A 13,626-nucleotide genomic window follows, 5' to 3' on the forward strand; every position below is an offset into this window, starting at 1 on the left:
GATGCCTGATAACGGATTCCTTCGGCACCCCATGATCAAGCAGGCTGGTGTGTTCTTCCATGTGTCACCCCCAGTTCTTAAACAAACCAGAGTAACCTTTGTTTCTCTTTCTTTCCTCCCTTCTGGATGGCCAAGATCTCTCTTTTTAGTTCTCAAAAAGATATCTTTACTTAAAATGTATTGCTTTATCTCAAGTTTGTACAGTTTATCAATTTCCTAAGCATTTATTGTATGTCACAGAAGCAACTCAATGGCAGTTAGTTTGACTATGTATCATATGCATAGTGGATTATGCTTTAAACTGCTAACCATGAGGTCAGCTGTTGGAAATCACCCATTGCTCCATGGGAAACAGATGAGAATTTCTGCTTCTGTAAGGTTGACAGCCTCAGGAACCAAAGGGGCACTTCAAATCTGTCCCATAAGGTCATTATAGCTCAGAATCAACCCAATGGCCTGGGATTGTTTATTTAGTATGTCATAAGGAACCCTAATGTGTTTGGTTGAGAATGGAAAGGTGGTCAGTTTGAACCCACCTGCCACTCCACAGAAGGAAAAGGAAAGAAAAAAACATTGATAATTTGCTGCTATGATAATTACAGCCCAAGAAACCCTCTTGGGCAGTTCTGCTCTCTCCAACAGGGTTTTTGAAAGTTGGAATCAACTAATGGTATTAACAGAACAACACAAACCAAGTCAAACTCAATGCCTCTGTGTCAATTCTCACTCACAGGGATGCTCAGGAAAGGTAGAATGGTCCCTGTGGGTTGCTGAGACTACATTTTTATAAGGAGTAGAGAGCTTCACCTTTTCCACAGAGCAGCCTGTGGTTTCAAACTGGTGCCCTTCAGCTTTGCAGCCCACCTGTAATCTACTATGTCACCAGGGCTCTTCAATGTCATGTGCAATGCAAAATCCCTGAGTGGTGAGAACAGTAATTGCATACAACTACTAATTGAAAAGTTGAAATTTGATGCCACTCAGAGGAACCTCAGAAGAATGACTGTCAATCTGCATTTTAAAAAGTAGTCACTGAAAGCCCTGTGGAGTCAGGAGAGGGAGAGAGAGACCAGGCTTCAACCTGATGTGCCAAGATGTGAATACAACATAGTGGCATGTACCAGAGAAGCAATAGAGAGATCTGTGGGGTTGGCCCCAATCCCAACTATATGGACACCCCCCTCCCTCAGAAGTATGCACTTCAGAGGACAGCAGCTTCAGACTACAGCAGCTTCAGACTACAGCTTGGCGAGAGGGGCACGTCTGATTAGAGCACATGGGGGAAAGGAAAAGGGATGGAGAGGGAGTGGAGGACACCCAGGTCCACCAGGCCTTGAAGACGATATTCCTGTTAGGAGCAGACAACGCACAGAGGACCATAAGGCTGGCCCCACCACAAGACATGACATCCCTCACTAAGCCATAGTGCTGCATGGGACTACACTGGAGACACAGTGCGGCAATTGTGCACAATCTGACCCCATTACACTGGGGTGAAACACTAAAGGCGTGCAACAGAGCAGCAAGGGGAGCAAAGTGATGAAATCCCTGAGGAATACCAAAAATAGACTTGGAGACAGAGTGTGACACCCCATCAGACTCGACTGGAAAACACTCATAAATGCCAGCAAACAGATCTTGAACTATTTATAGCCTTTTCCATTTTTGTCAGTGGCTTTCTTTTTGGTGTTTTTGTTGTTGTTGTTATTGTTTTGTTGGTCTTGACTTCCTTTGTTGTTTTGTTTGGCTTTTCCTGTTTTATGTGCTTATTAATGTATCTGCATGTCTATCTAGATAAGATAAGCAGGATAAATAATTCAGAGATGAAAAGAAACGGACCAATGTTTCCAGGGGATACGGGAGAAGGGGAGGTGAGAGAAAGGAAGGGTGTGGGGAAACCAATCCAGGGACAAAGGAACAGCAAGTGAACTAGAATCAATGGAGAGAAGGGTGCAGGATGCCTAGTGGGGTTTAATCAAGGGCAATGTAACAGCGAGGAATTACTAAACCTGAATGAAGGCTTAACATGATGGTAGACCAAGAGGAAAGTAAAAGGAAATATAGGAAAGAACCAGGAGGCAAAGGACATTTATAGAGGTCTAAATGCAAGCATGTACATATGTAAAACTATATATACCAAAAGGAGAGAACTATGTATTCATATCTATATGTTAAGAATTAAGGTTGCAGATGGACATTGGGCCTCAACTCAAGTACTCCCTCAATACAAGAACACTTTGTTTTAATAATCCAGCATTCTGTGATGTTCGCCTTCTCAACAGGTATAAGGCATCGAAGACCCAGAACAAAATTATAGCCAATGTGTTTGGGGGTGGGGGGAAAACACAGAGTGGAGACCCAATCCCCATCTCTAGACAACTGGATATCCCCTCACAGAGAAGTCACAGGGAAGAGAGGAGCCAGTCAGGGTGCAGTATGGCACTGATGAAACACACAACTTTAGTTCTTTGGTGCTTCCTTCACCCCACTATCATGATCTCAATTCTACCTTACAAATTGGATTAGACCAGAGCATGCACACTGCTACAGATAAGACCCTGAAACACAGGGAATCCAGGGTAGATAAACCCTTCAGGGCCAACAATGAGAGTAGAGACACCAGGAGGATTAGGGGAGGGGGAGGGGAGAAATGAGGAACTGATCAAAAGGATCAACCAGAACCCCCTCCCAGGGGGAGGAACAATGGAAAAGTGGGTGAGGGGCAATGGAGGATGATGTAAGATATGAAAATAATAATCTATAACTTTTCAAGGGCTCATGAGGGAGAGGAGGGAGGGGTAAGAAATGGGAAGCTGATATTAGGGCCTCAAGTAGGAAGTGAATGCTTTGAAAATGATGATGGCAGCATATGTGCAAATGGGCTTGACACAATGGATGAATAAATGGATTGTGATGAGATGTAAGAGCACCCAATTAAAGTATTTAATAAATAAATTTTTAAAAGAAAGCCCTGTGGAGCACAATTCCATTTTGATACATGTGAGTTCACCATAAATTGGCCACAACTGGTCTTACCATGCTAGGTGTTGTGGGTACTCTAAGATTGCAGGCTTTAGTTCACCAGGATTTACCTTAGAAGAAAATTCGGAGGAGTTCCTCCTGAAAAGTCAGCCATTGCAAACCTCATGGAACACAATTTTATTCTCACAATAATAGGACTGTCAGGAGTCAGAATCCATTGTGGACACCAGTATATGTCATAATCTGGTATTAGACTCTCTTCCAATGAGGTTTATATTCAAATAGAATCCCAAACCAAACAGATTTCTAAAAACACAGTAATTGGTTCGTGGCATATAGAAATGGAATTAAACACATCCTGAGATAGGGATGGTTTCCCAAGAAAATAGCAACATCATCTCTACAATGATCATATTATGATTGATGACCAACATCACGTGAACAGTTAGTACACTGTTAATATTCACTAGAAGGAGCCCTTGTGACACAGGAAGTTATATGTTGGACTGCTAACCACAAGGTTAGCAGTTCAAATCCACCAGCTGCACCAAGGGAGCGAGATGAGGTATTCTGTTTGCATAACCATTTATAGTTCCAGAAACCAATAAGGGCAGTTCTACTCTGTCCTGTGGCATCCCTAAGAGTCAGAACTAAATCGAGGGCAGTAAGACAGTGTATATACCAAAAAAGGAGCCCTGGTGGCGCTGTCAGGTAAGTGTTGGAGTGCTAACCACAAATTCAAACTCTCCAGCTGCTCTGAGGGAGAAAGTTTAGGTTGAATTTGGTTTTGTTTTTGCATTTCCATAAAGACCCAGAAACCCTATATAAGATCACTGTGAATAGGAACTGACTCAGTGGCAGTGTGGTAGTTATATAATTGTCAATTTAAGGATTAAGCATGTAGGGGTGGAGTCTAGCCTGTCAGTCATATCATAGCCAATGATGCCTCTCTGTGGGCATGGCCTTTTCCTGAGAATTCTGGGAAATCCCAATTTTCCTCCTTGAAAGCAGGAGACACACTCTCTCTGTGTGACTCCCTGGGAGACACTGCAGCTGACAAGACACATGAAACTACACTAGTGCGCTGAGCTGGAAAAGCCACATGAACCCACCCTGATGCAACCAGACCTCGGAAGCTGGAGAAGCCACACAGAGACCTCTGTCAGCGCTGAGATATGTCTAGTGCCACTGGATCCAAAGACTCTCTACCCACTGGCCTGTGATCTTCTATATTTGGCAACATTGCATATGTTTTATGCATCTGAAGAGGACTTTATAGATTGATATTAGACATATGGGTCAATATCAGACTTAAGGACTAGGTCTGGACTGGGCTGGAATGTTTTCTTAATGTTCAATTGCTCTTATATATAAAGCTATTTCTTATACACATATGTATGTCTATGACTTTGTTTCTCTAGTCTACCCAGACTAACACAGGCAGTGAGTTAGGGTTTTGAGGCATGGACCAGAAACTAGCCTTCATGTTCTACATTCATTATCTCATACATTTATTACCTCATTCAATCTTCACAAAAATCTCATGAATAGCTGTATCAGTCCCACCTTAAAGAGAATGTAACTTAAGTATAGCTACATAGTTAACCTGCCAGCCCGATTTCCACACTGGTGATCTTATGTTAATCACTAATAAGTCTTAAACTACTCTGTACCAAAGGGACAAACAAGAGCACGAAAAAAAGAGGGTTGGTTAAACTTCCAGGAAGCAAGACTAACATACACAAAGGTCAGTATGTTTAGGACAAGGTAATTGAAAAGAGTTGGATGGGTAAAGATCCTGGAGGAAGGAGAAGGGATCATAAGACAATGAAGCTAGAGAGATTGGCAGGACATTAATTATGTATGCTCTCTTAGTCAAACTATGGTGTTCAAACTTTAGTTTACAGGCAATTCTGGAGTCGCTGTCCGACTGGCATTCTGCTCCTTGAGTTCATGTACATGTGAGGCCATTACTCAGGCAGTATTCTGAGTGTGGAGGATGCTTATGGAACAGGATAAGTAAGGTTCTTAATCTCAGCAAGACGGCTTTAAAAATAAACCAGACTTAGTGATAAGTGTTATTGACTGAAAATAGAACAATGTGGTTGGAAATGATGAGGCCGATGCTGGAGGACAAAGGACTCTTAGAGGACACTGGCTTTCATCGCTGTCTTTATATCAATTCTGATTCCCTCCAATCAAAATGATATGTTGGAAAAGCTCTTATTCATAGGGTTTTTTCAAAATACGTAAAACATTTATAAACTATACAAGCATACATTTCAGAAATGTGATTGGATTTTTTTAAAATTCATGTCTTTCTATTTCTATTCCTTAGTGATTTATTAGTGTTGATTTTTAGTATGTAACTATGTCAATTTGTGTGCATTTTGTTTGTTTTGTTTCTAATAACATAAAAATTACAGTTTGTGGCCCCTTCCTTCCGCCGCGGCACCCACCGGAGAGTCGCAGCCATGGCTGTGCGCTACCCTATGGCCGTGGGCCTCGACAAGGGCCACAAGGTGACCAAGAACGTGAGCAAGCCGAGGCACAGCCGCCGCCGCGGGAGCCTCACCAAGCACACCAAGTTCGTGCGGGACTTGATCCGGGAGGTGTGCGGCTTTGCACCCTACGAGCGAAGGGCCATGGAGCTGCTCAAGGTCTCCAAGGACAAGCGGGCACTGAAGTTCATCAAGAAGCGGGTGGGCACACATATCCGGGCCAAGAGGAAGAGAGAGGAGCTGAGCAACGTGCTGGCCGCCATGAGGAAGGCCGCTGCCAAGAAGGACTGAGTGCCGTGCCCCCCTCTCCCCACCCACAAAATAATAAAGTCTTTCCAGAAACTGGAAAAAAAAATTACAGTTTGTACCTTTTTTTCTTTTCGTTCAGCATATCGTGCATAAAATTCAAGCTAGAACTTTAATACTGAATTTATCCTTTTAGAAAACACTAAGTACCAAGAGCTGATATCAAGGGCTTAAGTCGAAAGCAAATGGTTTGAGAATGATGAGGGCAACAGATGCATAAATGTGCTTGACACAATGGATGGATGTATGGATTGTGATAAGAGTTGTATAAGGCCTCAATAAAATGATTGAAAAAAAAGAAAGCAGTAAGTATTTTGCTTAAGGTTTATGTTGCTGTTCTTTGTGACCCCCAGATGAAGACTCCAGGCACAATGGAGCACCATGCTGCAACACCCCTGGCCATCCAGATGAGCCATCAGATGCTGCCTGGCTTATTGCAAACCATTAGGTTTTCTTTGACTGGTTTTCATAAGCAGTTATTACTATTTGTCAGATCTTTGAAACTCTCACAAGTGAAAATCATCCCTCATTGTGTTAACACACACAAACACACACACACACACACACACACACACACACAACATAATCTAGTTCAAGGATCGTTTGTTGGCCAGTCCAATCTGTTCGGACACCACACCCTGGCCCCAAAGTCTACCTTCAGCATTCCCTGAGGACCTTGCCACTCCATTCCCTTGCTGTTCCACTGCATTCTCCCAGTGCTTTGCCTCGGTGTTGTGGGATCAGATCAAGCACAATTCCCACACTGTGTCTCCGGTGCTGTGCCCCGCAGGGTCATAGGTCAGTGAGGGATGTAGTATCTCATAGTGGGGCTGGCCATGTGGTCCTCTCTGTGGACTGACTGCTCTAATTGGGGTCATGGTCCTCAAGACCTAGTGGGCCAGGATGTGCTCCACTCTCTCCTACTCCCCCTTCACCTGCTCCCGTGTGCTCCGATCAGATATGTCCCTCTCCTGGAGTTGTAGATTCAATGCTGTCCTTTGAAATAAATTCCTCTGTGGGGAGGGGCAGGCGTCCACTTAGTATTTGGTACTGGGGCCAGCCCCCCAGACCTCTCCGCTGGTTCCCTACTCCATGCTGGAATATTGCATTAACACCTTGGGGCACTGGGTTGAAGTCTGGTCCCTCTTTCCTTTTGGGGATATAAACAATACCCACCCCTTGGGAGGGTTAGTGCCTCGTACCCCCGCTCAGTGGACTCATGTTGTACTTTTCCTTTTGTGCCCGACTTACTTCGCTTAGCATGATTTCCTCCAGTTCTTCCCATGAAGATTCATACGTGCATCACTGCTTTTTAGTGATGCATAGTACTCCATTGTATGTATATACCACAGTTTTTTAATCTAATTGTCAGTTGATGGAAATTTGGGTTTCTTCCAACTCCTTGCAATTGTGAACTGTGCCGCAATGAACATTGGAGCACAGATGTCTGGCCTTGGTTTGTTTCTTGCTTCTTCTGGGTATAAGCCCAGGAGGGGGATTGCTGGGTCGTATGGTAACTCGATTTCTGACTGTTTCAGATATCGCCAGATCGATTTCCATCGTGGTCATACATACTTACAGGTCCACCAGCAGTGGATGAGCGTTCCTGTTTCCCCACAGCCCCTCCAACACTTGTTGCTTTCTGATTTTTTGAATTGGGCTACCTTTAAGGGTTTTAGGTGGTATCTCATTGTTGTTTTAATTTGCATTTCTCTTATGGTTAAAGATCGGGAACATACAGACCAATATCCTTAATTAACATCAATATAAAATCCTTAACAAAATTCTAGCCAACAAAATACAAAAGTATATAAAACAAATAATTCACCATGACCAAGTGGGAATCATACCAGGGATGCAGGGATGGTTCAACATACGAAAGACCATTACTATTATTCGTCACACTGACATGAAAAACTGTAAGAATCACATGATAATATCGACAGATGCAGGAAAAGCATTTGACAGTGTCCAACACCAATTCCTGTTTAAGACACTTGAGAAGATAGGAATGGAAGGAAAGTTCCTCAAGACAATACAAGCTACATATGAAAAACCAACAGCCAAAATGGTAGTCAATGGAGAAAAGATTAACACAATCCCACTGAAAAAGGGAACCAGACAAGGATGCCCCTTGTTCCCATTCTTATTTAATATCATGCTGGAGGTTTTAGCTAACAGCATAAGGCAAAGAAGAGACATCAAAGGTATTCATCTGGGGAAGTAAGAGGTGAAACTATCATTATTGGCAGATGATATGATTTTATATATGGAAAATCCAAAAAGTTCCACAAGGGGAGTACTGAAAGCAATAGAGGAGTTTGGCAGAGTGGCAAAACACAAGATCAACAAACAAAAGTCCATCGGGACTATTATTCCCATTGGATAAGACCACAGAAGAGGAAATAAAAAAGGTGGTACTCTTCACAATAACCCAACACAAATTGAAATATCTAGGAATATAAGTGGCTAAAAGAATAAAATATCTATATGGGGAAAACTATAGAACACTATTACAAGAAACCAAGAGTGACCTCAACAAATTGAAGAATATCCCATGCTCGTGGATTGCAAGACTCAATATAGTCAAGATGTCAGTTCTGTCAAAGGTAATATCTAGGTTTAATGCATTCCCGATACAATTACCCTGATATTTCTTCAAAGAAATGGAAAAACTGATTACCAGCTTCACATGGAGAGGGAAGAAGCCCAGAATTAGCAGAGAACTCCTCAAGAAGTAGGACACAGTGAGAGGGCTTGCTTTATCTGACTTTAGCACGTACTATACAGCCACAGTTGTCAAAACCACATGGTCTTGGTACAATGACAGACACTCAGAACAATGGAAAAGAACTGAAAACCCAGAAATAAAATCATCAGCATACAGACAACTGATCTTTGATAAGGGCCTCAAAAATATCAAATGGGAAGCAGATGCCCTCTTTAACAAGTGGTGCTGGAAAAAATGGATATCTACCTGCAGAAAAATGAAGCAAGACCTTATCTCACTCCATGCACAAGAATAAACTCAAGATGGATCACAGATCTTGAAGTTAAACCCCATATTATTAGGGCCATCAATGAGGGAATTGGGAACCACTTGAGAACTTGGCACAGGGAATACATAGGCTATCAGAAATAAGGAAGGACACGAACACAGAGGAGGCACAAATTGACAAATGGGATATACTGAAGATAAAACACCTGTGTGCATGAAAAAAATTCACAAAGAGAGTAAGTAAGAAGAGACTCCACGGACTGGGAAAACATCTTTAGCAAGGACACATCAGACAAAGGCTTTATTACTAAAAGCTACAATACTCTGCTAGCTTTCAAAAAGAACAAAACTAATTGCCCACTTGAGAGGTTGGCAAAGGACTTGAACGTGTATATTTTTGTTATTAGTGATATAGAGCATCTTTACATATAAGCACCAACTTAAGAGAGTCATTTTATGTTGGGCAAAATTCCTCATGCTAAAATTCTTAGAACTCTTCCCTGTCAAGTAAGATGTCTGGATTCATGGCTGTCAGGGTACAGATTACTAAGTTTCTGGTTGGCAATTTCCTGAAAGGGCCCCTTATTTCCCTGATGATAAGCCCGTTCCCTTTAAATTAACTATATATTTTTCTGCCTGTATAACTAGGATTATGCTGTGGAGTTACTAACCTCAACCCATCATTTAAACCCTAGTTGAGGTTCTGCCTCTTTCCACGAGGCTTTTCTCATCCCCCAGTCAAAAGTGACTTTCTCGCCTCTGAATTTCTTCAGCAAAAGTGACATAAGAAAACTCTACAAAAAAGGTGTAAATATGTGATCAAAATAAACTGCATAGTAAAGAAGAAAAGCTAACAGGAGGTATTCTAAAATATTGCAATGTTTCTTGAATGGTATGCCCATGCTAATTCTTCTTCCAAAATTTCTAAGCATGTATTTTCAATCATTTACATCTGACCACTTTTTAAAAAATGAGTACATTGCAAGGGTACAAGAAAAGATTTTAAAAAATTAATTGATAAGCTAAATGGCAATGATGACACACCAATGAAACTCTCCTAAACGCTCTTTGCAAGGCTGACGAGAAGATAAGTACTTCCATTTCTATAATCAACCAAAACAGCTGCTCTGGTTCTATGGAAGCTGAGGAGGAGAAGAAGAAAAAGTACACATATGCTCTTGCCATAGAAACAAGGAAATAACAAGGGAGGGGAGAGTCATAAGAGGAAGTGATTGCTGAAGGGGCTTAGTGGGTTACACTTGGGGCTGCTAGTCACAAGGTCAGCAGTTTGAACCCACCAGCTAGTGATCGCCTTTGATATTCAAATGGGCAGTTCTACTTGGTCCATTGGGTCACAGCAGTGAGTTTGGTTAGTTAGTTTTTCTGCCTCATAGAGTATTGATCTCTGCCTTCCACATTACCCCAAGACTTGCTCAAATCCTTCTGCTCCAAAAAGCCTCTTCTGAACCTTCATGTCTTTACCTCTGTTTATTTTCTCTAAATTCTATTTTGTTTATTTTAATGCCTTAAAGTGTTTGGTCTCTAAAATTGTTCTATTCTTTATTTATTTCTTCACAGTCAAGTTCCCTGGGCTGCATAGATGGGGATTAGACTTATTCTTTTGTGTTCTTCAAGTATTTAAAACTGCCTGATACATTGTGTGTTTAGTAAATATCTTCAGATGAGCTCTTTTCATTTAGAAATAACACCAGGGTGGGTGGGTGAGGGAACTATAAGTAATTGAGCCTCACGCAAACATAGGTAATTAAAAAAGAGTGTTTTAAATTTAATTTTAACAGCCTTTTTGGAATAAATTCATAGGCCATACAATTCAGTGATTTAAATATAATAAAAGGGTTGTAAAATCATTACCACAATCGACTTTGAAACATTATCCCTATTCTTGTACCCATTATTATTAGCACCTCTCCCCTCCAACTTCCCTCAGCACAGACCCCAGGAGCTATTAATCTAGTTACAGTCTCTACAGATTACTTATCCTGGATTCCATATAAAGAAAATCACACAAGATAAATAAAGAAACCACAGGGAAACCTCAGTCCAAAAGAAAACAGAAGATAACAGTATCTAGGACAAATTAAAAATCCATCAAAGGGTGAACAAGTAGCACGTTAAGCTTTAACCTAACTGTCTACAGTAATCCACTTTCACAGCCCTATTCAATGGGCTGAGGTTTCGATCGAGCTCTCATCTGCATGGGGACTCTGCAAATGGATTTTGGCCTTTCAGTGTCCTCCATAACCTTCTGCAAACCAGGAGTTCAGAAGTGACACTCAAATACTCTTGCCTTCCTCTGATCTTGAATGTTATTATTTACAACCCTGAATCACATTGACTGGTGTGGTGTTTCCTGTATGGACTTAGTTGACTCCTCCCTTAAAGGGCTGCTTACTTTATGATCCCAGATGCTGTTTTTTTCTGATAGCCAAGCACCATCAGATTTCTACCCCACATCTTGCAAAAGCACCCATTTCTTCAGTGATCACTTTATGAGGTCAAGTAGTGAGCAGAGCCACATTGTAAGCACTAATTTTATCCCTATCTCAAGGCTCCCCTGGCATGAGAATAACTCTTTTTTTTAATCTGAATCTTTTTTTGTAATATATAATTTTATTGGGGGTTAATACAACACTTATCACAATTCATACATCCATCCATTGTGTCAATCATATTTGTACATTTGTTGCCATCATCATTTTCTTTTTCAATTATTTATTATTTTAAAAATCATTTTATTGGGGGCTCATACAACTCTTATCACAATCCATACATACATCCGTTGTGTCAAGCATATTTGTATGTTTGTTGCCGTGATCGTTCTACTTCAGTCCTTGGTATCAGCTCCTTATTTTCCCCTCCCTCCCCACACTCCCTCTCTCATGAACCCTTGCTAATTTATAAATTATTACTTTGTCATGTCTTACACTGTCCAATGTCTCCCTTCACCCACTTTTCTGTTGCCTGTCCCCCAGGGAGGGCTTTATATGTAGATCATTGTGATTGGGGGGCTCTTACAACTCTTGTTACAATCCATACATCAATTGTATCTAACACATTAGTACATACATTGCCATTGTTCTTTTCTAGACATTTACTTTCCATTGAGCCCTTGGGATCAGCTCCTTCTTTTTACCTGCCCCCCCAACTCATGGCCCCTTGATAGATCATAGCTCATTATTATCTTCATATCTCATATGGGCCACTGTCTCCCTTCCCCTCTGGTTTCTGTTGTTCTTCCCCCTGGATGGGGGAGTGTGGTTATGTGCCATTCATTTGATCAGTATCCCCCTCTCTCCCCACACTATCCCCCTTACCCCTACCCTTTTGATATCAATATTCCCATTACTGTCCCTGGGTTCCATGTGTCGTGAGTTTTATCTCTTGCCTATACCTATGTACATGTTCCCGTCTAGTCCAAAGTGGGGAGCAGCACTCAGGTCAGGATAGTGGGAGGTGAGGAAGCCTCAAGGGATCAGAGATATATTGCGTGATCCATCGGTGCTCTACTGCACACAGACTGACCCATCCCTTCCCTGTGACTCTTCTGTGCAGGGATGTCCACTGTCCACAGATGGGCTTTGGGTCTCTGCTCCAAACCCCCTCAGTCTCACCAATGCATTTTTGTATGTTTGTTTGTTGTGAATCTTCTGATGACACTTGCCCAGTCCCAATGAGCCCTCATGATCTCACCAGCTGGCTCGTTGCCTCGCTGTTGAATGGCCACTTGCTTAACTTCAAGCCTTTAAGACCCCAGATGCTATATCTTTTAGTATCAAGGCACCATCCTTTGTCTTCACCATATCTGCTAATGCACCCTTTTTGTCTTCAGCGATTGTGTGTGTGAGTGTGTGTGTGTTGGGGGGTGGGTGGGTGAGGGTAAGCATCACGAAATGCCAATTTGTTAAAAAGAATGTGTTCTTGTATTGAGGGAAAGGTTTCATAGAGCATGTACTTAGAATCATGATAAGTTTGGAGAAAAAACGTTTTCAGAACATGCTCTATGAAACCTTTGCTCCAGGGCAGACGCACAAGGAAACAGCCCTGTGCCATGTGATTGTGTCAAGTCAGGCCTGGGAAAGCCAGCCTCTAACCCAGAACTAAATTCTCCAAAGGATGTGGTCAACGAGATTGTGCTGTCTTTAAAACTGGGGCCAGGATCACATTCCTGCCCATACTTGGGAACCTATCAGAGAGCCTGTCACATCCATCAGTGAACAGTATTAGGATGTGACCCAACTCATTGAATGGAAAATTTCTTCTTTAAGATCTTACAGTACCAGAAACAATGATGAAAGTTCTCACAATTGCTTTTTGTTTGTATCTTAACCTCACGATCGGTCTCTAGAGACACAGACGGCATCGACAGCCGTGATCACGGAAAGGAAACCGCTGTTCCACACACTGGGCAGCGAGTGGCTCTGAAAAGGCGCTCCTTACACGCGTCTCTGCCGAAGCAATGACTCATGGAACGCGCGACGTGCTGAGAATCAGTGAGGAGTGCTTCCTATGAAATTAGCATAAGCGAAAGGCCACTTGAGGGAACAGTGAACTACTTTTTTAGGTGACCCAGTTATGGCTAAATTTGGAAAGTTGGCAACAAGACTGATTTTTCCTTTTAAAGCAGATCTCTCTGAAGCGTAAGATACTATAAAGTTTCAGGACCCAGATCTTTGCTGGGGCACCCGGAGTGGAGCTGGTTGCCTGAAAAAGCCCGAGGTTGTGGCCGGGTCTGGTCCACAATTACCATCGCGATTACCATTATGAGTAGGATTTCCTAGAGTGTGAATGGTAAGGGGAGGAGAACTCTGATTCTCTACA

The 13,626-nt window shown here is 42.1% G+C and overlaps 1 protein-coding gene and 1 pseudogene across 2 annotated transcripts in view; one reads left to right on the plus strand and one right to left on the minus strand.

The window, feature by feature from the left end:
- The window catches only part of DLG2 (discs large MAGUK scaffold protein 2), a 2,300,776-nt gene that overhangs the window by 1,164,435 nt on the left and 1,122,715 nt on the right, over positions 1-13,626 (minus strand). The window lies entirely within an intron of this gene.
- LOC142446969 (large ribosomal subunit protein eL36 pseudogene) lies at positions 5,421-5,800 on the plus strand (annotated as a pseudogene).

This window comes from Tenrec ecaudatus, chromosome 4 (assembly GCF_050624435.1).
Source record: "Tenrec ecaudatus isolate mTenEca1 chromosome 4, mTenEca1.hap1, whole genome shotgun sequence".
Classification (NCBI taxonomy): Eukaryota; Metazoa; Chordata; class Mammalia; order Afrosoricida; family Tenrecidae; genus Tenrec; species Tenrec ecaudatus.